The sequence below is a fragment of the Camarhynchus parvulus genome, chromosome 4 (assembly GCF_901933205.1).
Source record: "Camarhynchus parvulus chromosome 4, STF_HiC, whole genome shotgun sequence".
Taxonomy (NCBI): Eukaryota; Metazoa; Chordata; class Aves; order Passeriformes; family Thraupidae; genus Camarhynchus; species Camarhynchus parvulus.
Window position 1 is genome coordinate 50,039,513 of NC_044574.1, and position 25,958 is coordinate 50,065,470.

Consider the following 25,958-nt stretch of genomic DNA (forward strand, 5'->3'; position numbering starts at 1 on the left):
GTAAGTGTTCTGTTAGATCTGCAGTGCATTACTTTTATTTCCATATTTATTAATATTGAACTGAGATTTGCTTGGGAGAGATCTGACTTAAATTGAAAGACAAAAGGAGGATTTACACTTTATTTTCCAGAGGAAGGAAAAGGATGGAAGTAAATAAGTGCAGACAGGGCAAAACCTAGGAGCTCAGAAGGACATAGTCAGCCTTTTGCCATCCCACTAGATTCATCCTAATGCTGTCTCTCCTTTGCTGCCAGCTCTAACAGACTCTTTTGCCATTAGGTGTGCATGTGGCTTCTAGCTGGAGCACACTGAAAGATTTTTGAGCCTCACAAGCTCTCATCCACAGTGACCAGGCAAGTTGTGCTGACTTGCTGTTTTTTTTCTGTTACCTTTCCAGAAAAGTAATTCCTAATGTAACTTTTGCCTGTACTTAAGGGCTCAATTACCAAATGGTCCTGTGCATTCACAAATGGGAGTGAGAAGCTCATTTACAGATGAGGTGGAGGTGAGCTCATGCACAGCAAAAGGAGTCTCCTAAAGTGCTGTTTGGGTATTAGGGGGGAGTTATGGAATGCAGCTGTAGAGCCTATAGTGCTTGCTGTGTAAAATGCCTACATTGCTTGCCTCTGAGCTCACAATACAGCTGGCATGCTATCAAATATCCCAAAGGGGATTAGCAGTGGGATTTTAATAAAAGCCTCTCTGTAAAATAACTGGTGATTTTTGAAAATAAAAATGTGTCCAACACTAAGTAGAGGGCAAGAACCTAACAAAACCCCAATTGTGCGAGTCCTAGTTCAGTTATGTCCGTGTCTTTGCAGAACAAAGAACGAATATTGGGTTTTGCTGATGCAAACATTACCTCTGGAGATGGGTCACAGCTCTCCACCTTATACTCCAATTAGTTTTTCGCTTTTGTGGTCTTAGTTTTTGATTTTTTTTTTCTTCTTTTTCACCTTGTAATCACTTTTTGCTTAGCTTTGGACCCTCCCTTTTCCCTTCACCCCTGACATGTTGATCTAACTTCTAAAGGCTTTGAGAAATATATATCCATGAAGTCCTTTCACCTTGACCCCTTGCTGCCTGCTGCTGGAAGTACACTTCCCCACGGCATCTGTGCATTCCACCTGGCTTTGTGGTTACCATGGAGACAGGCCACAGGCTACATAAAACCGCTGACGAGACAAGGAAGAAGGGAGAAGCCTTTTAGCTCCTAAAATAGAATAATAAGTGTAGGATTGAGAACAAGTATCACTCCAATTGTCAAGGACACATACAGAGCCAAGCATGAATTCTGGTGGTGCTGTAGAGTTTGATGGTATTTTAATAGGGGAAAGTCTTGGTCTCTTTTGCATTTGTGCAGGCTTGTGCAAGGGTCTCTTTTGGCTTGGTGAACAAGATTGAATTCAGCTTGCTTCAGTTCTGAGATAAAATCCACTTTTTCCTTTGAAAGTGCGTAATCCTCAGTGTCCTGCAGCTTTAGGATGTGGGTGATTGTTTTCAGCTGGGTGGTGTGAATGTTGAGCACAGGTATTTTGCACTGGAGGCAATTTATAGAGGTGTTGTGAGTGATCACAATGTGTGAGTGGAAGACACAGGCTGAGGAAAGCTGCAGCCTGGCAAACCTGCAGCTGGGGAATGTAACAGCAACTCAGACATCCAAGCTCAGGCTCAGCAATCCGTGCTGCTTCTGAATGTGGGTGGGATCTTGGGTGGCACTGAAGCGATGGCTCTGCATGCCCAGAACACTGAGGAGCTGGGAACTTGAGTCATTTTCCTTCTGTCTCTTGTCTTGCTCTTGGGTTCCTGTTTCTCCAGAGGTAGGAAGTTACTGGGAGAAGGCCTACTTTGGATTTATTAAAGGCTCAGTTTGGTAACTTCAGGATTTAGCAGGAGGCAGATTTAGTTACTTATTTACCTTATTTAGTCCAGGATTTTGTGGATGCCCATTTAGCAGAAGGTTTAGTGAATAAAATGCTCTACTTACTTGACTGATTTCTTGATGGAAGGTGGTAAAGTGTGTCCTGGGGTGATATATGCCATATACACCCATGAGGTGTGTTACAGGCAGCCATGGGCAGGCACAGCTTGCTCTTAAAGCCACCCAGAAGTGATGTGGCAGTACCTCTATGGTCCTGAGCTAAGGCTGACACTGAGACTTTAGGAGGGCTAGTTAGTTGAGGGCTGTTGTGAGGCTTACTGCAGCCACATGGCTTTGGCCACTGCAAAATAAGGCCAGAACTGCTGAGTCTGCTGGTTTGTCTTGCTGACAGTGGGTAATGCTGCTTTTTTTCCAAGCCAGGCAGCTGTTCACTGGCAGCTGGAGTAAGAACACTGTGCTCTCAGTTCCCAGCAGCTGCTGAGCAGCTGTCAAGGGGCAGCTGGCTTCTGCTAAGACTTGTGACTGCAGCAGAATCAGGAGTGGCTTGGGATCCCATTACCTGCTCTTTGTCACTGGTGGTGCCTGGTCTCACTCATAGTTAGGAGTCTGAAACTGTGCATTGGTTTCATCACGCTTGCTTTTCACCTTGTGGCGTTATGAATGAGATAAGATTGACTTCCCTCTCCTCCCTGTACTATTCGACTTTCCTAAAATCTTCAAGATCATATTTGTGTAGCCTCCATGCTATACTTCAGTGGGTCTTACTCAACCTAATAAAACTCATTAGTAGCTGTATTTTCTAGAACAGTGTTATTTTTCTTTTGGAATTACTATGGTTCTAACATAATAAAGAGAAATTCCAGCATCCTGAATACAGTGATTATTAAATCCCACCATTTTAATATATTTTATCTGTTTTGTAAGACTATGGAACTTAACTTGAAAGAGAAGTTTCTCAGCTATCAGGTGAAAAAAAATGCCACCAATTTATTAACAAGGGAAAGTTTACAGGTGAGATGAGATTACTCTGGTGACACATTTATATTGTCAGTGTTTACTTTTCTGGTTCCTAATGAAAACAATAGAATTTACTAAATTCAACCAGCTCTGTAGATGATACTGTTTAAGCAGCTTCAGTTAAAAAAGATGGGCATGTGACAGTCTTGGATGCCAAGCACATTTTTTTTATTCCTAATATGAATCCATTTTCAGTAGTCCTTATGGGGCACTCCATGGTTTACAGTAATAGATTTTTATTTCTAGTAATGCTCATGTGATAAGGGCAACTCCCTGCAATTCTTTTTGACATGCATGGTTGAATGCAAAGGGCACAGATACATAGATGCATGCATTACATGTGTTAATGGAAAATACTGAGCAGTCAAGGGCAACTTCCAAAGCATTTTATATTTAATAATCACCCTTTTGGAGAGAATTACAATATGTAATGTGTTTATATTGCATTGTGTGAAAGCTGAGAACATCTCCTGAACCACAGCTGTACGATAATATAATGCTTTCTGTTTATAACATTTTTTCTTTCAGTGAATCATTGATTGGGAAAACAATCTTTAAATCAAGCAAATAATGGAAACTCAAACCCCACTTCTTTAGCTTTATTCCCCACTCTAGAAATTTAATATTAAGCTTCAGTGAGTAACAAAACATGGGGACCTTTCACACCCTCCACAGTATGTCTTGGATGTTGTGCATTTGTCATTGACGTATTGTGGCAATATGAACTGCAAATCTGGACTGCACTCATCAAAGCAACTTGCTTATTTTAAAAATTGTTCTGGTGATGGCATTGGCATTTCTCCATCTGCAGAAGTCTTTGTATTTTTCATGTTTATGAACTGTACTTAACTGCATGGAGAATTTAATCCCGAGTTTGTTTTGGATGCAACTGAAATATATATATATAAAAAAAGATAAATAGAAAAGCTGCATGAAAAAATTAGAAGACAGTATGGGAACTAGGGAAAACAATTGGAACAAATATGTCTTTATACCATACCTGTCCTCAGCCAGACCAGCATCTCCTTCTCTCCAGACAAACACTATGTATGCAATTTATCCATTCAGTAACCCAACTGATAGTATTGGTTTCAGCTGCAATAGGAAAAGAAAATTAATCAAAAAATCTCACACCAGGTTGGAAGAAGATAATGTGAGTATAGTGAGGTCTGAGCTGCAGGAAGAATTCTGGTGGAAAGCTGTGGCTAGATATTTTCATGTGACAAGCTTGAAAAATGAAACAGATGCTGAATTTGCAGCAGGATGTAGAAAGAAATGCTAGGGTAAGGAGAATCATCTCTTGGGAATAGTCCCAACAATAAAAAAACATCTGGCCCAGGATTAGAAATCTGGGCTATTTCATCTGCAATGTCTTAAAACATTTATAATTTATTCTAACAGTGATTTGATGATCTTCAGCTTCCCTGATCACTGTTCTTTTTGTAATAAGCCATTTTTCCTGTCTCCCTCCTCCCTTTTTTAACTTTAAATGCACTCATCTCCCACTGCTACATTCTTTAATCAGCATCTTTGTGTAGTGCAATTCAGAGTAGATGAAATTCAAAGTCTACATGATCTTAGATGCATCAGAAATAATAATGCAGCATTACTAAAGTACCTTTTCGTACTACTTGGGCAACCTTTAAAAATGTATTTAGTACTTTATTTTTTGAATTGTTATTTTGAAAGTATTTATTTACATGATTTTATTTCTACAAGTTTGATAAAACACACTTAACTAGGAAACTTTCCTTCATGTCTAATGTCTCTGTCTCTGATACTGAATTTGAAGCCTGGGACTTCTCATGTAAACCAGACAAAATACAAGTACTTTTTATTTCTTTATTCTGATATATTGAGAAACTTTATATCTGCTAGTTTCATGCCATGAAACTGGTTTTCTATGGGGGTGTCTGTGTGAATTGTGTAAAATTTTCACCAGAGACAAAAAAATGCTTCTCTTTTTACTGGCTTACCGTCCTCATGAGACTTTTATATCACAGCAGTTTTCTTTCCAGCCTCAGGTAGATGTGTCTACTCAACTCAAATAAGGGTGACAGCAGAAAAAGAGAGGAGCAGAAGTCTGCATTTTGTTGCACAAAGCCTTCTCCAGAAATGATTAGAGGAGCAGAGGTTTCCATACCCTGAATGCATTGACTGTCCTGGATCAGGGACCCACACTGGGTGAACTCTGATCCATGTTTGAGACACTTGTCGTGTGAGAGCTCCATCAGCATTTCACATGTGTAACCCAAATAAAAATAATGAATATTTCACCTAAATGGGAAGAATATCAGTTAGGAAGAGTTTCATTATTGAATTCAACTTGCATTAGCTTCCTAGAGTGATCCCTACTGTGTGTAATTCTGGAACTGATGTTGATAGTGTGATTTCTTCATGTATGTGGGTGCAGTGTGGATTTGTTTATTCTTGGCGTTGCAGTAGCCTGAAGATACTATTTATAAATCCTTTTTTTTTTTTTTTTTTTAAATTCCTGGAGGCGCTGGAAAGGGCAAAGCTTTCTGCTGCATCATGTTTGCAATGGTGGAGTGGGCAGAATTCGGTTTACCCACCTAGCCTGAGAAAAATTGGGGGAATGCGCCATCTATAGCCACCTCTGTAGTACTTCTTTTCCTGCGGTTGTGTGCTGCTTTTTCAGTCTTCTCTACAAATCCGTTGTTGAAAACTTTGGCAGGAAATTCAGCCTCTTAGTTACCAGCGAAGGGCAGTGAATATTTTTAACCTTTGTATGTTGCCTTTTTTTTTTTTTTTCCAAAAACCCTCCAGTCCAATGGTAAGGAAAAACAATTCAATGGAGAATGAAATCCCTCTGAGTTTGAGTGTCAAAGGAGAAAAGGTGTTCCTGTGTTTATCTTCCCTTATTTCCCTGTGGCTTGAAAAGATCTCCCTGGATGTGGTTTCAGGTGTCTTTAGGAAATGATCTGTACTCTTTAATGGCAGACCTTGTGCAAAGAACCAGCTCACCCAGCTGTTCCTGGGGGGCAAGCGGGAAGAGGGCATGTCTGAGCACTGCATTTTGAGAGCAAGAACTGAGGCAGTTATCAGCAGGCTGGAAATCATTGCTGGGCAGGCCTGGAAGTGTCTGTGTAGCTCAGCAACTGTGGTGTGGGAGCAGAAAATGTCATGTGATCGGCATTTGTCACTTTAGACTTGTTGGGAAACAAAGATGGAAACAGGACATGTAATAATAATAATAATTTATAACCATTATCAATAATAATTTCAGGTGATAGTTTAGCCTCCTTTGAGCCTTGTTGAATAGTGATAATTATTATAAAGATATGGTCTATTCTTGCTCTCTTTCATTTTAACTGCTGTTTAGAAATCAAGTGACAATTTGACACTACTGCAGCAGTTCTCAGTGTAACCCCAGGCAGTAACATGAGCACGACAAAATCTCAGCTGAAAATAAATTTTCAGTTAGGCATTGCTCTACTCACAGGGAAACAGGTTCCATCATAAAATTATTCTCAGTATTTTTGTTGATCTAACACTTAGGTACCATATGTGATCATAGTGATTCCAGTTTAAGCTGCTGAAGTTCCCTTGCAACTTCAGGGATAAACAATAGTGGGGAGTTGGAGATTTAAAGTTTGAAACCTTGTACTTAGGATGGCAACAGTCATCAGCACTCTTATAACAGATTTTATTAGAATATCCTCTTCTTTCAAATAAGTTGGCCAACAATGGAGAGGATGTAGGAAGGAACCATTTGTTACAGTTATTATATATCTCGTGTATCTGGTTTCTCTTAGTTTCTTCTTTTATTTTTCTGTAGTAAGATTCTTATAATGCAGCCCCTGAAGGTGGATGTTATCTCATGTTTAAAAATCAGTTTTGCATTTGATGTTTTGCTGGCTGTTGTATTTCGTAAATGATGTTTTGCTACTTATCTGAAGTTAGATTTTGCTGTAGCTAAAAGTGTCCTTGTAGCCCAATGAAGTAACAAGAGAACAATTTCTAAAGAAAGAAGTTGTGCATTAGTTTTAAATCCTTGTCTCTGAAAGAGAAGTGAATTCAAATGATACTGAGAGGCCTTTCCAAAGTACACTGGTTTTTACCACTTTATTTTACACATACCTCTTAAAAATAATATTAACAATATAATGAAGAACTTATAACCTAATAGTTTTAATGAAACTCGCTTATGAAACTACTGAGTAACTATGGTATGCAGATTATTACAATTTGGTTAGTAACAGGTGAGATGAAAATGTGCATGACACATTTTGGAAGATTTTTCTGACAGAAACAAGAAGTAATTTTGATTTAATTCATCTATTCTATAAACATTTTGAGAGACTTTGATGTCATTAAATGAGTTTAAAGAGATTAGAGTTCTATGTATCAAGGTTTAGTAATTGTCAACAAAATAGAAAACAATATGAGAAAAACTTCCTGACTTTACTGTGTAAGGGAGTCTCAAGAAATTTATTCTAGGTTCACTGATATTTAATATTCCCATAAGTGATCTGGAAAAAGGGGATGACCAAGGTTGTAAAGTCCCTGCTCTGCAGTGTTTTGATAAAAGTAGCAAAAATGAAATGTAGTTGCAAAGAGCTGTAGAAAGACTTCATGATAATGCATGATGAAGTGATAAATGGCATGAGAGATTTAGTGCAGATAAATGCACTTGGGATCCAGTCTTAATTTTCTGCATCGAAACCAGTGACACTGAATTGAATTTTGCTCAAAAACTTAAAATTTTAATGCTATTCTAAACAAATGCTAGCTCAAAGCACAGTAGCAGTAAAAAAAAAAGGCAAGTAGACTATTAAAAAGGAAAGGAAAACAAACCATTAAACCTTATGGCTTTGTATAAATACCATGGTTTGCCTGCAGATTGATTGTTACCTGAAGTTCTGGTTACCCTGTATCCTGAAAATGTATTTTAAAATTTAAATATGTACAAAGAAGGATGTCAAGGATGATCGTAGATCTGAAAGGACTTCTTTTAAGGCTTCATTAAATAGGTTAGGTTTACTCATCTTGAAAAAGTTACAACCAAGATGGAAGTGTATGTAGTGTTGGGTTCCGTAGAACAGATGAATGGAAGTCACTGTGATTCTTTTTTTCTCCTCAATGCAAAAAGCAAGGGTTGTTGAGAAATCCAGTGAAATGTTCAAAACAAAAGGGTGCACAGTTATGTGATCAGAGAGAGTGGCTAAAGCAGAAATTCTGGCTGCTGCATGATGTTTTCCTCTCTCCTGCCTTGGAGCCTGACCTGACCAAGGCCATTTGGGGAGGTTTCAAGGCTCAAGGTCCCAGGTTGGTGCCACACGGACTTGTGAGTATTTTGGCTGGGAAGTGTCAAGTGGGGATCAGGTGAAAAAAATCAGAGCAGGATGCGACTCCTGTGCAATCTGTGGAAAGAGATGCATTTTAAGTTCTTCTCCCTCCTTCATCCTTGCACCAGAAAGTGCTGCAATTGCAGTCCTGTTCCTGGAAAACCAGAATAATTTATGTTGGAAAAGACCTTTAAGGTCACAGAGTCCAACCCCTAACCCCACACTGCCAAGTCCACCACTAAACCATGTCCCTAAGTGCCACATCTACACATCTTTTAAGAATCTCTAGGGAAGGTGCAGAAGTCTGATCTTTGTCGTGCTTTCTTGAGTACTTCTAAGCATTGCGTGGAGCTTTTATTGACTCCTTTTCCCCCCTAGCTGCTAGCAAAGATAAATGTATGGGAGCAGTGTTTCTTGGGAGCTGAGCAGGGATGCTCTTTGCCTCAGGCAGTGCATCTTATTACTCTCAAAGAAGAGTGATGCTTATAACTTGAAGTGGAACCCATTTTAGAAGTATAATTATGCTCTTCTGACAAGAAGAAATTGTAAATTCAGCTTTTGGAACTTTAATATGTAGAGTAAACATTACAGAACAAGAGCATAGCATGACTGTAGTAATGGCAGTGCCCACAGCTGTAAAATGCATAAAACAATGCAACTGCAAGAATTAGACTGTCTAAAGCATGGAGCTAAGTGTCAATGAAAAATCCATGTTGTAGTTGTGTATTTCATGTATTTTCTTACTGTACAATCATTTAAGACAAGCTGACTGCTATCCACATTCCCAAGAGGAAAAAAATGATAAAGCTGTTTGCATTTAATTTTGTGCTAGAATGATAGAATCAGTCATAACTTATGATAAACATACGATGAACAATGAAGATATTTTATGTTTTTTCCTGGATTCTCCTCAGCCTTAAATTACAATGGAAAAAGAACAAAAAGCTTCTTAATTAATGAGGTTTTTTCCTCCCTTTAATCCCTTAATAAGAAAGGGAGTAACAGATTAAAAAAGATGTATGTGAAAGATTTTGTTTTATGTCTATAATAAAGTCATGCAGTACATTGACTTTTGATGCTGCTTTCTAAGCTACAGGAAGACTGTTGCAGAAAACTCCTGAAGTTCTAGCATTTTATGTAAGATTTCAATACATGAAACCTGTTGAATCATAGACATTCCAAAAATAATCAAATTATGAAAAAAAATTTAAATAATACAAGAAAGTAATTAATTTAAATAATTCAAGACTTACAAAGTAATGAGCTTTGATAGTTCTGTTGAGTTTTCAGTATGCTAATATATTGTAGCAACTCTTATTATTCTCAAAAGTGTCAGACATTACACTAATGCTTGGAAACTTTAATAGTAAAAATACAAGTTCCAAATGTAAAGCATCTTGCAAAGGAATCTGTTTGTGGAGTTGTCAATACCACAATCAGAAGCCTATCAGTGATTTCTTTCCTGTAAAACCTTTATTGCTTCCTAAGTCTTGACATTTTCCTCTTCAGTTAAAGTGTATCCTTGTTGGTCAGGGTAGTGATATATTAATGTCTTTTTTCAAAAGATATTGGGGTTTCATTGTGTGACTCCTGCTGGTAGAGTGCTTGGCAGGTCTATATCAATCTGTGGCAAAAGCTAATTTTCAAAGTTTTAAAATTTTTAGATTGTTAAATCACTTTTAGAGCTGGTATGCTGTAAATATGCTTTCAAATCTACACTGGGGAAAAAAAGATATTCTCATATTAAGAGAACTTTCACAGAATAGGAGTTGTACTTTAAAACCATTCTGAGACATGACAGATTGAAATTCTGGGTATATATATTTTAGCTCTGGGTATATAATTCTTATAACTCTTGAGTTCTGTTGTAAGACCGGTTTTTACAGCGCTGTAATAAACCATGTTCTTTAGTGTTTGTGTCATCTTCTCAAATTACAGATTAAGGGTCCCTTTGAAAGCCCTCAAGAGCTGCTGTTCACTGTTCCTTATTACAGATGATTCTGAAGTAGCCACGTCAGCTGTAGATTGTCATAAATGCTAAGGGGATGCTTCAGTAGCAATAATTGTATACAGTGGATTATACAGTATATGTAAAATAATACATAATTATATATATATATAATATAGAAGGGAATAAAAAAAACCTTCTTTTTGCTGACTCTTTTCCCCTGTAATTATTCTTCCAAGAAATGCATTAGGGGGCAGCACAGCCATGTGGAGACCAAAGTCAGAACTCTATTCCACTTTTTTCTTAGGAGTTGTGATTTTTGTGAATGCTGTTGCCCACATACAAAGCATTGCGTTTTCTCAATACTAAACAAGCAAAAGGAATAGTATAATCAGAGAAGTTCTCATTATTGCTGAGCAGAACTTGCACAGTGTCAAGGCCTTTTCTGAGTCACTTATCACTCTGTTAGAGAGGAGGCTGGGGAGCACAAGGGATTGGGAGGGGACACACAGCTGGGACAGCTTGCCAAGGGGGGTTAAAACAATGGAATACTGAAAATGTGGATGGGAATGTGAGAATTTCAATCTGCAGTAAGCTTTCCATTTCTAGATTAGGATGCTTTCAGGTGGTATTTTAGCTACCTGTATGCGTCATCTCTTAGGAAAGGAGACGTGAAGTATAAACTCATAGAATATGCAACTGATTTTTTTTATTGCAAAATTGTGTTTCTTTTGCATAATTTATTCCAAAAAGTTCTTTTGAAATTTAGATTTAATTGATATTGTTGAAAGGCAGCTTGGCATGAGAATTAAAACAGCAATGGTGACTGTTCCATCACTGTTAAAAATCTAAGAACTGGAATATTATCTTCTGTATTCTGGTGTATGTGAGTGCACGATAATTTCAGAACTCTTTGGTGGAGAGTTCTGTATGAATGCAAATTACTTTGTAAATATTATTATTGTTATAGAAGAAGCACTGCCTGACACTGAGACAGTGGAGCTTAAAAAACTGTAAGAGCAGGACACTTGTGTTGGATCTGTGGTCCTAGAGACTATAAGGTATCTCAGTCTTGATCTTTCACCATGACAGCTTTCAGTTAATTTATTTTCTAGAATGGTGGTATTTAAAGAAGTTTGGCTACTTCTGAGGTAGTTATTCTGCATGAAAGGATAAAAAAAATAAAGTTTTTTAAGGATTTGGATTTTAATTTATCTAAAATATTTATGTGTTCTTTTAATAAGCCTTTTGAGGACAAAGAGGAGTTCTGTTTCTGTCTCTCTAGGGGAATAATGAACACCTTCATGGGAAAAGATGGTGAATCTTTCAAGACTCTAATGATTAGTTTCTATTTATGGAACTGACTCATAACCAGACCAAAGTGTTTAAGTGGGTCACTACTTTTCTAAATGAAGTCCTTACTGTAGATTATCTCAGCAGTCATTGCCCTTTCTCTACTGTTATTTCTCATGAATAAGTTATAGAAATTTTACAGCACAGTTTTGATTTGCCTGTGTTTCTTGTTCAGTTCCTCTTTCTATTTCTGTATTTTATAAGGTTTTTTTGGTATTTCAGATCCATTGCCCTGTTTTAGTCAGATTTCAGGTAGAAATGATGGTCTTGGTAAAGAGTTTACTTTAAAGAGGCATAACTAAGGGTAGAAGGAAAACACTTAAATGATTCATTGGAGTCTATTCAACCTATTGTCCTGTATCTGCTGCTTTAAATAAGATATTTTATTTTTCTTCGTATGTTTCTGATTCTACTGTGGGTAGAGTTAATCGTGCTTGAGTCTTGTCATCTTCCTGTTTCTCTTAGAATTAGACGATTTTTCATTGTTTTCAAGGACTTGTTTGCAAGGTTATGTTTATCAGCAGAAAACATGCTGCAGATGGATGTTTTTCTTAAAAATTATTACAGAATCAATGGGCTCAGGTAATACTTTTTGTGAAACTTCTTATGAGCAATAAAAGCCATCAAGTGAATCAAGACACACAAAAGGAAAGTGTTATGACCCTAAGGAAAGAGCTTTAAAATAGTTTGCAATCAGTTCTGTTTTCTGGGGGTTTTGACAGTGCTTTCTTCTAAGTGAAACACCCTATTTTATATTTTTGTTTACTATAAATTTGTTTAAATAAAAGCAGCAAGTAAACTTTAATAATGTAAGGAATTTTCACAGTTAAAATACGACAGGACTACAAGAAACAACATGAAAAACAGTAGCAATAAATAAGCTTGTAAGTGGATCATAAACTATGCTAAGTGTTTTTATAGCACTTGCAACAGCTGTTTTGGGCTTCTCTTCTCCCTGGAGAAGTGACAGCACGTGATGGTGGGTTGAATCCTTACTTTTATTTTACATAACCATTGCTTTTAGGCCAGAGCTCCTCCTTTGTGCCTTCAAACCTGTGTCCCCAAGTTGCTGCTTTTTTTTCTCACTGTGAATACATATTTTTGATAAGTCACAAACACCCAAAGCACGTTTTTACTGCCAAACAAATGTAGGCCTAAGTCCAGCAAAGCACTTAGATGTTAATAGTTAAATACATAGTTAGCTGGTGCATTTGACTGCCCTGGGACTGCTTACATATTTTAAGCTTTAGACATACAGAAGCGCTTTAGTGGATTGGTGCCCACATGCAACGTTATGGAAGAACAAAAAATTTGCGTTTTGTTACTGAACTAGGCACTCTGGTACAGAGAAATATCTGCAAAGCCTTAACATAAAAAAACCCCGAACTAAAATCCTATTTTTAAATAGGTAAAATATTTGCATTACAACATATGCACTCTATAAATATCACAGAATTAGCTTAAAAAAAAAAACCAACAAAACAGCTGTTTGTTTTCACTTGCTGTTATGGGAATATTACTGTGCTTTGATAAGATTGACAGTTGCTTTGAAAACGTGGAAGGACTGATGTATCAAGCTGGGACCAGGGAGCTCTGCAGATCTAGGGCTGCTTGCACATAAAAGATGGTTTGGAAGGAGAACTAGAGAGAGTGAATAATTCTGTGGAATAATATGAGAAAATAGAATGTATGAGCAAAGTAGCAGCATTAAAAATTCTCTGCTGAGAGGAACTGCTTTAGTTTGAGTGTTATAATCCTTGATGGCTTGATTGTGTTGGGGAGTTTGTGATATATTGTGCTGGGGAAGATGAACAACATGCAAATGAGGTTGTTTTGCCTGGTGTTTTATTAAAAGAAGTATTAAAACCCAAACCAGTGATAATTGTTATGCTAGAGGTTATTGAGGTGGCTGTAAAGGCTACATAATCACTGTATATTGGTAATACAGCTGCACACATCTTCAGGCAATGGGATTTTACTCCAGCTGTTTCACCAATAATCCTAAAGTTTCAGGTAGTATTTGAGACTGTGAAAAATGCACCCTTTTAAAAAAGATGTTTTAAATCAGCCTAAATCTACTTTCCAAGGTTGGGTATTGAAACTAAAAGGTGCTGCTGGAGTCTGACACTGATACATCGGTGAATGCTGGCAACATGCTGGGAACTACCTGTGTGCTGTAACACTGGAAGGCAGTCCATTAGTGCCTGAATTAATGCACTCAGGGACTTTTCATTCTTCACAGAATCTATTTCCATATTTAATTACGGGAAAGTCAGAGAAAAAAGTTACAAAGCACCTTCATCCATTTCATTGTCAACGGGAGTGGCGATTAGTAATTCTTGTTCAAGTTATATTGCAGAGTTCACTTAAAATAATGCAGCTCCTTGCTGAGTTTGCTCCAATTAAACCATATTTTATTTGCTAATGACTTACCAAGTTGACAATGACCTTGAAGTTGGTATTGTCAACACTTCTTGGCAAAAAGAGCTGGATGATTTACAGTTAATAAAAGTGCATCGATATATTCTTCAGTCTTTGTCAGTATTTTTAGAAAGATTTTTAATTCCATTACAGATAGGATATTTACCTGAATAATGTACAGGTTAGTGAGTTAAGTAATAGTCAATTTATATTGTTTTTACTGAAGATTTTAAAACAACACTTCTATTGTTTTTGAGTTTGTGAAAGTGTACTTTAAAGCCAAGTAGCTTTAATCCCTAGAAATGCAGTTTATCTCAGTCACATTTTTGTTGGCCATAACTCACTTACAGAAATAAATTTACAGATATTTAGATAATAAATTTCATGGTTTCAGAAGTTACACTTTACCATGGTCAAATTTATTTCACTGTGGTATCCTTGTAGCGGTAGCAGCATCAGTAGTACTGTATCAATGCAGTATCACCCCTAGTATTTCACTCTGTCATTTAACAGAGTGGAATATTCTTTGTGAATGCCTCTTGGTAATTTAAAATGAGGGTGACTAGTAAAATTACATGTATATGGTTTAGAAATCCTTAGAGCATCATAGTTACAATTAAGTAATGTGTGTGCCTTTAGAAGGGATTTACATTAGACCAGCTTGAACATTTTCGATCAAATAGAATTTTGCACAAATTAGTGCATTAATTGTTTTACCACTAAAAGTATCACTGAACTTACCACTTTCCTGGGTTTTGTCATGTTTATCCTTCTGGAAGCTGATGCTGCATGTTCTCTTAATCCAGATGCATACATAATCACTCTACCAATTCATGACCATTATTTGCAGGGAGCTATCATTTGTTCTTCACATTTTCCTATTGCATCATATCTGTCTTCGAGGAGGGGGGAAAGAACCTGGATGACTTTATAAAGAAAATGTCATTATTTTAAAAAATACTCTATCATAAATTTTGTGTTCTGATTTGATGCATTTGAATTGGATGATGTTTTACTTGTTAAGAACATTATTTCATATGCAAAAATATTATTTACTGTGTGTCATTTAAAAAGAAATGATCAAACTTCCATCTTACTTCAAGCAGATATTTTAAGAATATACTTTTTGTTTTACTTTCAGGAATTGAGTTACTACCCCATAATATTTTACTTTAATTGGAGTCATCATTGTGTGCAAAACTGCAATTGAGAAATCACATGATCTAATTGCTGCAACCTGTTTCTTTCTGAACTCTGAAACTGCTCTCAGTTTCTGCATCATGCCTAATAAAATATCATAGAGGCTTTGGACTGTTCAATCTAGAGATTGTGAGGTGTCTAAGACCTTTTGAATATTTAAATGTTAAATAATGGATTGTACATGTGTATGTATTTATATGGCTTCCTAGGGACTAGCAAGCACACTTAACTCTACACATAAACTTATGTATATAAATTATGATTATATTGTTCTGTTAAAAAAATGCCCTTTAAAATATATTTTTTTCAATTATACAGTAAGTAGTATAAATGTGGAGTGAGAATGTGCTGAGCATTCCTCTGTGGTTGTTAGAACATGGCTAGAAATGTCTGTCACCTGATGGGATGATGCATTTATATGGCAAGGTTTTCTTTCACAGTATTTCTATGTGGAAACATGCTCATTTGAATTAGCAAGGGATTCAAGTAAATTTCCTTAAGAATACATAGTGTGACCAGCATTTAAAAAGCAGACATGACTTCTGATGTTCAGCATTTCAGTTTTTAATGAGAAAAATCCTTATTCTTCAGTGCAGTCAGCTGTGATGTTTGGAATTGCTCATAATTTCCAATTCTTTTTTCAGTCACGTAAGACACTGCTCTGTAATAGGGTACATATACAAAAAAGCAGCGTATGCATAAAATGAGAGAATGACTGCTTTTTTTTTCCTAATCTTTTTAAATTTAGATTTGCAAAACATAGAAGACTTTTTACCTTGTGGAAATACTTTTCATTATTATGGAAGCAAATACTGTGATATTAGAAATGTTTAGTGTATCTAAGATATAATTCTAAATGTACTACTTTTGTTCTATGTAAAGTTCATTTACTTTTTAAGTGCTGCCTCCCAGAAGAGAGAAGCAGAAAGTGCAGATACAGTTGGTCTATAGAGAAATCTCATACTAAAATGGCAGTCTGCACATTTTAGTCCCCATAGCAGGGCTGTGTACTTTTACAGTTTATTGTTAGTAATTTAATCTCATTCCTTTAGACACGCAAATGAATTCTCTGTTTTCAGAGCTGATGCCCCTCTGGGTGGGAGTCAGGTTGGTTTCATTTTACTCTTTAAGCTGCCAGAGCAATATAGGTCAAACTGATGTGAGGCTGCTCTGCCCAACATCTTCCCTGGTCATAGAGGGGGTGCTGGAGATCAAGGCCCTCCAACCCTTGGAGACCTCCACCAGTGTGGTTAGAATCTACAAGACTTTTCCTGTCGTGAGAAAGGTTCTGTTCCATCAATAATAATATTGTGCTCTTCCTTTATTACTATTGTAATCAAATGTAAGTAATTCCACAGAATTAACCATATAAAAAATTCAATACACTTATCCTCATTATAGACTTCAAAATAAATTATATTTCTACAGGACCTAATCTGTCAAAATTAAAGCTACTTTACAAAAGAACCTTTTGTACATAGCTGAACAGCAATATTTTTTGTTCTTCCATGCATTAAACCAGTAATAAATAGTGCCTTACAGAACCACTTGATGGTGCTGTCACCCTTTTACTCTGAAAATTCACTTTAGCTCTCATGCTTCCTTTGTAATAATGATCATCTTAAATTTCTTTAAATGGTGAAGGAGGAGGAATTGTATAAGCAAGGAAATGATTTTTGGTTTTCTTTTTCACTTCCTTCTTTCTTACTAGGAAAAGCTGACATGTTAAGAAAGCAATATGTAAGCCTGTGGGGTTTTTATTTTTTGTGTTGTGAGATTGCATACAATGGAAATTGAGATGCTACATAACAATAAAAAATAATCTAAACTGAGAAAGAAGCTAGCTGTTATTTTCGGGATCCTGTAGTCATATATGCATAATGAAGGAAAAATAGGACTGAATTGCTTTTCTGAAGTGGGGCTGACTTCAAAGCTAAAATTATTGAATTATAGAACTGTACACGCTGATCCTGGGTGCAAATCCTGTTACTGGTAGCAGAGCGTTTTTGGTTCCCCCCTGAAAAACACTACAAAGATTATATTCTTTGATAGCCAGTCATTCCCAGCATGTAACTGAGAATGTTCTCTCTGTTGTCAATGTATCATATTTCTTTAGAAATCATGTAAAACTTGCTGTGAATCATTTTGATGTATTTAGAATTAGTGAGTGAAATTTTAGATACATATTGAATTTATTGAACTAGCTGTTTTCTGGTGTTTAAAGACACACTCTGTGTACAGGCCACTGAATTTCAAATGTGCCTATAGAATTTCACATGGAGCTGGAAAGGTTTCAATGAAGGGAAGGGAAATATTTGCACAGATCTTGGCAATGGGTTCAAGGTAGATGTGTTCTATCCAGCTTAGTGCATCTTATTCAGCTATTTCCAACCCATGACTACTATTGAATTTATTCATGTGGAAACCAGAAATTTAGGCTCCTGCTTGGGGAGGGGAAAGTGTGACACAAGCCCACGAGAACAAAATGATGCTACATGAACATAAAATTTGTGCATTTTTTATATACCTCACACAAGGAACTGTTTCTGCTGCTCCAACTTCCATAACATCTGTTGAAAGGACCACAGCTGGAAGTGTGGTTGACAGCTGGAAATGCCACAGTGTGGATGTGTGCAGAAAGTGTAATTGGACTAATGAGTGGTCTATTCATTGAGCAGGTTTGCAGTGCTGAGGTCTAACTGCTTGATGTGGACAGTGACAACCTGAATTTTGTTACTCTTGCCATCTTTATGCATTCTGATCCTTCTAGTTTGAAGCTAAATTGTTAATCAGTACTGACTTTTCTATGACAATCACCACTGCATCTCTGGGAGAGATATCTGTGCTGTCCTTGATGTGTTGTGTATGACTTAGGAAGCAGCTCTGAATTAAGAATTAAGATGAGAACTCTAACTTGATTAATTAAGAAAACGTTTTTTTAAAAAGTTTTGGTTCTAAAGTGAAGTGTGCTGTCTGGAATCACAAGTTGCTTTCCCTGCTGGACAGCCACTGCAGCTGTAAATCCTCAAAGCCCTCTTAGCTAATAAGTGGAGTTACAGTTCTTTGTGATTTCAGCATTACCCGCTGCAATGCTGTTAGTGAAATGTATTTGTTAGTATTAGAGAATTATTCGCTTAACAATTGCTGTTTGTTTGCAGAGAATAGGGAGACTGAGGATGGATTAAGGGTAGAGATGTGTGAGTGAGAAAATTGGGGAAAACCTGCTTGAAGGACATTCAGAAGGGAATAAAATTAAACTACAGTGTGGTTTATGTTGTAATTATGGTATAACTAGCAAAGAAATGCCCTAACAAACAGCTCTATGAATAAGATCCACGACAAGTATCAAAGTGATATTTATACAATAATGTTGGCTGGAAGCTATTATATATTTTAGCCGTGCTTTGCAGATGGCTGAGAAATAACCAAGATAGCCCAAACATGTCTGAGAAACTGCAAAGTTCTTTGACAAATTAAGTTTTTAATTCCTATTCTTATTCCTATTCCTTCCTATTTCTCTCTGTTACTTATTTTGCTGTTAAATATAAGGGATGTATTTCAATCATTTAACTGGAAAAATGTGAGTTTAAACCTCAAGATGGGCCAAGTCTGGGCAATATAATGTAACTTAATAAATAACAATAAGCCAGGGTATTTTTTTAAAAATATTTTTATTCAAAAAGTAGGTATTTATTCTTTAGAACCAATTTGTTATTTTTTTTGTATTATTTGTGTTGTATTGATAGATGTTGATTGTTTTCTGCTTTCTAGCCTTTGGGTTTGCAGCAGTCAGGCTCATTTGCTGCTCCTGAACTCTTATACTTCATGAAGACCACCTTTTCATATCTGCAGACATTTCTTCTTATTTCACTGGAAATCTAATTCTTAAAGTTATTAATTTTGCTGTGGTCTCAGAGCAGTGAACACATTTTTAAAGGTTTCCTTTACTGAAGACCAATTTACTTTGTACTTGACGGCTTGTAAAAAATATGATCTTTCAGTAACTTAGTTGAGCTTTAGACTCATCTAGGTTGGTCTTCTGCCACACTTGATAGCCTTTTTGCATGTTGGAATGTGCTCTGAGGAGAGTGTTCCTGAATATCAATCAGCTCAGCTCTCCATTCGGTCCTGTGCGACAGAGTCAAACAGATCCCTGAGTGAGTCAGAGCTGGGAGGGACGCCCTGCTGGGCTTGTTACTGGTGGAAAAGGACAAATTCTTAAGGGATGTGAAGGTCAAAGTGATGGTGGAATTTAAGATCCTCAGAGAAGCGGGGAAGGCAAATAGTAAAATTAATCCTTATTTAACTAATCCTTAATTTAGGCCCTTCTCTTGACTGCCAAATGGTTCATTGTTAAATAGGATGTAAGGAAGTATTTTTCCTTATTGAGCTTATAGCCTTGTATTAAGAGGAAGACTTCTCATTTATAACTTGTAACTTCCTGTGGAGGTGCTTGTTAAGATACAGACTTAGATATTTCCAGACTATAGCTGTTTCTACTGCTGTATGAGTGGTCATTAAGAAACTAGAAAATGTGTGTATGACCATTGCTTCCTCCTCTGTGTGTCCTACAAGTATAAACGACCAGCTCAAACTCCTTTTAAAAGCAGAGATGACAGAAAAAGTTTCAGATTGTTCATCCTACTCCCAAACTAAAAGTAAAAAAGGAAGTTAGTGAGAAAAGTTTGGGACAAACAGGATTGTAGAATCTCATTCAGTGACTCTGCTGGTTGCTTTAAGCAGCACAGTTATCAATATGCTGCCTGGTGTTGGTTGTGTTTGCAGATAAGCAATGCCCCTGTGTTTATTATAAATGGTACTTTGGCATAAATTCCAAGCACTGCCAGATTTCATTTGTGTGATTCTGACCTTCAATGCCTAAATTTTCTACTCTTGTAGTAGGGTCTTACACATTGTTGGTGCTTTTTAAAAACGTAATATTAATTAAACATTGATGTTTGCCTGAGCAGTTTCTATGCATATTTCAGAGGGCTGGGTCTGTGGAACTTTTAAATAAAATTAAAAAGGATTAATTATATCTGTATATTTAATCACCAAGCAGCTGATTTGGCATAAGTTTTCAGGCTGCAACTCTAAATTCATTAGAAGTTGGAAAGAGAAATTTTAAAAATAAACTTCAGTTTGCATTATCTGTAGGCTGGTTGGCCTTAATTTGCTGTGCAAGCATCTGCCATGGTTTAAATCCTTTCCAGTGTCTTGGCCAGATTTATTTATATGCCATTTGAAGTGGTCATAAAAATTACTTGAGTATTTAAAGTGATTTCCTTTGAAGACTTTTTCCCCCTAAAATTAGTGATAGAAAAGCTCTCTAGAGAATTGCTTCTACCAAGAGAGTTTTAAAAATTTGTGATGTAGCTAGACCTGTTCTAGGTAATTACAGAGCTAAATCTCATATTTAGAGTTAGAGAATCATAACTCAAAGCTTTGTTTGACATATATTAGAGTAACAGCTGAAAATTGCATGCTTTTTTTTCTTGGAGCTTTATTTTTCTCCATTGAGTGGTTGTTAGAAACATCCTGTGATAATAACTACACGATTTTGCCATTTTTGGAACAAGGCTTGTGTTGCTTCTTTAGGTTTACTGTATATTTGTACAACAATATTGTGGGGCCCCTCCCTTCAGTGAGTAATCTTGGCTTTCATTAGTTATTGCAAAGAGCAGCTGTTTGTAATAGAATAGGCTCCCACTAAATGTATTTAGATAAGCATTTAAAAATGAAGACCCATAAATCTTTCCTTTAACTTTCTAAAGGGCAGCTACACTGCATTATGAAAAAGTCAACAGCAAGAAAAAATGAGGCAAGAAAAAAATATGACCTCTTCATCCCCCTGTAATAGAATTACAGGAAGAAAAGGAGGCAATGGCACTTCAGCTTTTTTCTACTATATGAAAACTAATTTATACCCAGATTTCAGGTGTAAGGCTTTTATAAGAGGATGGAAAAACCTCTGCAATTTATATTGAAAATGAAAAAACCTCCAACTGGTTAAGAATGAAAATCCATAAGCTTTTTTCCCCTCTTCTTTCCTGCTTTGGTATAAATCCTGTGAAATAATGTAAGAGCATAAGCTTTTCATATTTAAAAATGGTGAGGCTGGAACAGATTGTCCAGAGAGGTTGTGAAGTTTCCAGGATGTCCAAGACCTGTCTGGATGCAATCCTGTGCAATGTGCTCTGGGGTGACCCTGCTGGAGCAGGGAAGTTGGACTAGGTGACCCAACGTCACCCACCCACTGTGGTCCCTTCCAACCCTACCCAGTGTGTGATTCTGTATTTTCACACTCCTCTGGCATATGTCAAAATTGTAATCAAATGACTCGTGACTCCTATCAGAATTCATCAAGGTTTGATAAATGTATGTGAAAAATGTATTCAGAATAAATGGCCTGTGCTGTTGTTTTGCTTTGTTTTAAACTGTACAAATGAAATATTTCAGAGGATTTACCTTGCTTGGCAGAATTTTGGAGCCTTTGGGCATGCATGCAGAGAGAAGACTTGAGCTACGGGCAACTGCTTTAGCTTCTCTATACTCTTTCTCTTATTTAAAAATATTTTATTATAAATTTTTTCATATATTTATATTTTTAGAGATTACGGTTAGAAAAATTAGAAAAAAAAATCAATACTTCACTACATCCACCTGTATTTTCTCTTACAACTGAGTTTTTCAGCAGAATGTGTTTTGGGAGTAAAACTTCTTGTCACCGTACATTTAACTTTTTTGCTTTCACCTAGTGCGACTGTAAAGAATTGTATGGCAATCTGGAGAGATACTACTAGCTTACAGTGAGAGGTGATAGAACCCCAAGTATTGTTTTTGAAAGCTGAGCACTAGAAGTAACTAACAGGGTTTCATTAAACAATAACAGGTAATACTGGTGCAAAGGACAGAAATGTTGATAGTTTTGAGAAAAACCTGATAATGACTTTTCTCACAGATAAAATTTTCTTAAAATTCAATTAACTTTATCCATGGGACTTGTGAGTTTTGAAAACCTGTGTATGTGAATGCAAAACTCAGGAAAGATCACTGTTTCTGGCACACAAACCTTGCAACTGAAGGCTATTATTGATGCCTCAGGTTTTAGCTTTTATGTTTTTCAGGTTCTGTGCTGCCTTAGTGTGTAGTTCTGAGCTTCATTTAGAGTATATTAAGCTCTCTTCCCAGAGTAGGTAGACAGAACAATTCCTTCTCTGTCTGGGGGCCAAGGACCAATGATCCATATTTCAGGCCCAAGAGTATAAAAAAAGTGGACAGAAGAGAGAAAAACAAGGAGGATGGGACTTCATAATCTAAAGCTATATCTGGACAATTAACTCCAATATGCAAATGGACCAGAAATTATGAAAGTGAGAGACCTTGTGACCATTTTGTGACCATTTTAAGTTCATCTTGGGTGTAGCCCTGGCTGGGCTCTTGTACTGCCCAAGGTGTAGCCATTGAGGCCTTCTAATAAATACCTACTTTATTCTTTAACTGTCTTGCCTCTGTTCTAAGTCAGCCTTCACAAGGCATCAATATAACTAAGATTATTATATTGCTATACAGAGAATCCTGAAAGTACTTGTATTAATATGGCATAAATCTGCAAAAGCTGAGATCTCTTGAAATGCTAAGGATGTCTTTCAAATATACACTGTGAACCACAGTTTCTTATTTGGCATATTCTCAGGTGATAATTAATGAGGATTTTACTACCTTGTCTCACTAAAAAGAGGAGATTGAAGGGCTGAACAGTGATGTAAACGGGGGGAACTGCCCTGGTGGGAGGCAGCTGTTCCCTTGGCATGTGATCAGATGTGTGTCATGCTAAGGGCTTTAAGTGCAAGATTTTACCTTCTTGACTCTTTTATGCTGCATTCTTTAACTCCTGGTAAAGTAGTTCAATCTTTCTTGGGTGTGTAAATCTGCTTGTGAAATAAGAGAAAAACAAGGAATTATGTGAAGGAATACACAGAGAGATGAGATAGTAAGAGGAGTTCTAGGCTAAGGAAGGAGCAGATAGGAAACTAGATAGATATGGGAGGGAGGGTAAAACTGGTCTTTGTAGGCAGGAATTTATTAAAAGAAGAGGTGTTTGTTACTGCATGTTAGGAGAGGAAGAGAATGTGGTTTTTCCCCCATCTTGCTTTAAAGTTCAATAAAGAATTGATGAATAAGTGTTGCCTCATGTTTTCAAATGACAGAAAATGAATGATTACAATATTCTTTCCAGGTTTCTGTTATGTGCTAAGGCATATAAATTTATTATAAAAAAATATGAGAAAAAGACATGTTAAATGAGACATAAAGCCAAGAGTGCATCCCAGTAATTGAAGCTGATGAACAGGGCGATGTAATGAGTTTAAAGAGATCTCAGTTCTTCATGATATGGAAAGAACAACTGCCCAGGTAAAAGCCAGCTTTTTTGTCTTCAGCTGGAATGAGACCCACAGTTCAAATGAGTGCTGGGAAATAGTCGTGGGAACACTTACTGAACTCAGCCTTGTGCTCTGGGATTGAAGGCAGGAACTGGAAACCTCATTCTTGGAACCAAATTTAACCCTGATCTTTGGGATTGGATTTGCTGGTGCCCAGGAAAGGCTGCATGCAAATGTAGGCTTTTTGTATTCTAAAGGCATTCACAGCACTTTGCTGCAGATCTACAGATTTATTCTAAGACTTGAGCTTACAGTGCAGCCCATTAATCAGAGCAATATCTTTTCACAGTCGTTCATTTCTCAAAACTTTAATTTAATGGCAACAAGTCTGCAAGTTTTTAGTCAAAATTGGTTAAGACTGACTAATAGGCTAAAAATTATCAAGAAAGGATGAATTGATTCCTGAACCTGAAATTGTATTCATTTCTACCTCTAAAGACCAGGCAGTGTTTTAATCATCAGTTCATTCTAATTTAGGTTCACAAATGTTTAAATGTGCAGCTGTAACTGCCTCTTTGTCATAGTGTCCCATCTGGAAAAGACAAGGATTTCCCAAATTATCTTATTGAGGTTTTGATGTCTTAAAATATTTGGATTTGCTTTTTTTCTTTAAACTGCTCTTTAATTAGGATTTCTGGAGGTTGCAGTGTTTAGTTTTGCTGTAATATCTGTATAATGAATTTTAGGTGCTGTATTTTTTTTCATATGCTCAATATAAAATTTATCATTTTCTGATGTATAGATTTCTAAAAGTATCTTAATGACTAAAAACCAAAAGGAGGAAGTGCAGTTTATGGGATTTCCCTGATTTTAGAATGTGATTTCTGCCAGCTGTAACTTTGTAGATAACTTTGGATAACAGTGGATAACTTTGTTTCATTGTGGACTGCTGCTCTGCCCCTGTTCTCCTACTCTTGAAGGTTTCTTAAGCAAAAAAAAGATAAAATTCTATAAGAAGTGATATCTTTTAGGTAAAGCAGATAAAAAATATAGTAGTAGAGTTGGGAAGGTACAAGAGTCCTGCTAAAAGTGCTGGAAAAAATCTGTCAAACCACGGACAGACTTGCAAATTTCATTTTGCTTATATTTAAAGTGAAAGGATAATAAAATCTGGAGAACACAAAATGAAGAACACCTTACAGTGACTTCTGTCCATTCATTTTCTTACTTTGTCTAGCTCTCTGTGCTCACATCAACATCCTGAAAAGCAGATCTATTTAAAAAGGGCAGGCAAGAGATACTTTCTCTAACACATCTACAATAGAAAAAAAATTGTTTAAGAAGTAGAAAGATTTTGAATTCTTAAAGAATGGTTTATGCATGTACATTAGTGTATTTTGCAGTCTTAAAAATATATACGCTAAAATTATGTGAAGGGTTGAGAGAACAGAGGCATCCAACCTGGCCATGCCGGTGAATTTCCATGTAGAGTTTGGCAAAATAAATGTTTGCATATAGAAATATTTATACATATATACACACACAGAGAATCTAAATCAAACTTCAAGAGATAACTATTGTTGGCATTTTCTGAGGTATAATTACATTGCATTACGAGAAACTAATCATTATGCATTGAGAGAGTTGTTATTGTAAATCAGTCTGTAAATAGCTTGTTGGTCCTAAAGTGTTTATAGCCAATTTTTTGTGTTGTTAAATATGTGCTTAATATAAAGTACTATCACCTTGGAATTAATGAAATGGCTTATAAATTAAAAAACATGTATAGGCTGTTTCCCTACTAAGAAGTAGAAAAGGAGAAAGTAGGAGTTGAACTAAAAAAATGTGAAGCATTCACCTGGATACTTAAAAAAAATGATGCTATACCAATTTGTGGTGAAATGTTCATAGAACTGGGTTCTTTTTTCATTTATAGTAGTATCAGTATGATACTTTATCTTAAGGAAATTAGGCTTTTAAAGGCACTTCTTATAATAACTTTCACTGAGCAAGCATAAAATAATATTTTCTTGAATAATTTCAGAGAAAGGAGTGGAGACCCAGATTTCACTTGGTAGTGAAACTGATACAGTAAAAACACAAAGGTGTGCAGCTTGGAGAAATGCTGCCATTCCTTAATACAGATGGCTTTATGGGTAGCTTTGCTCCAAATATCTTGAAAAATGCCAAGGAACCACAGCGTTCTGTCTGTGTGTAAAAACTTGTGATGTTGTTGTGAAAAAGGGAAAGTGTGGCCAGATGCTGTGTTAGAATGTGTACAGAGAAGTCTGGCCTGTCATGAGTGTGGAATAATTCTTGTGAGCTGTGCTGCAAAGAGCAAACCTGAACTTGTAGCGTGGTGTCACCTCTAGCATATTTCAAGTATAAAATGTGGAAGCCAATCAGGGCCAGTTTAGAGGAGAATTATGAGAGTAATGAGACAC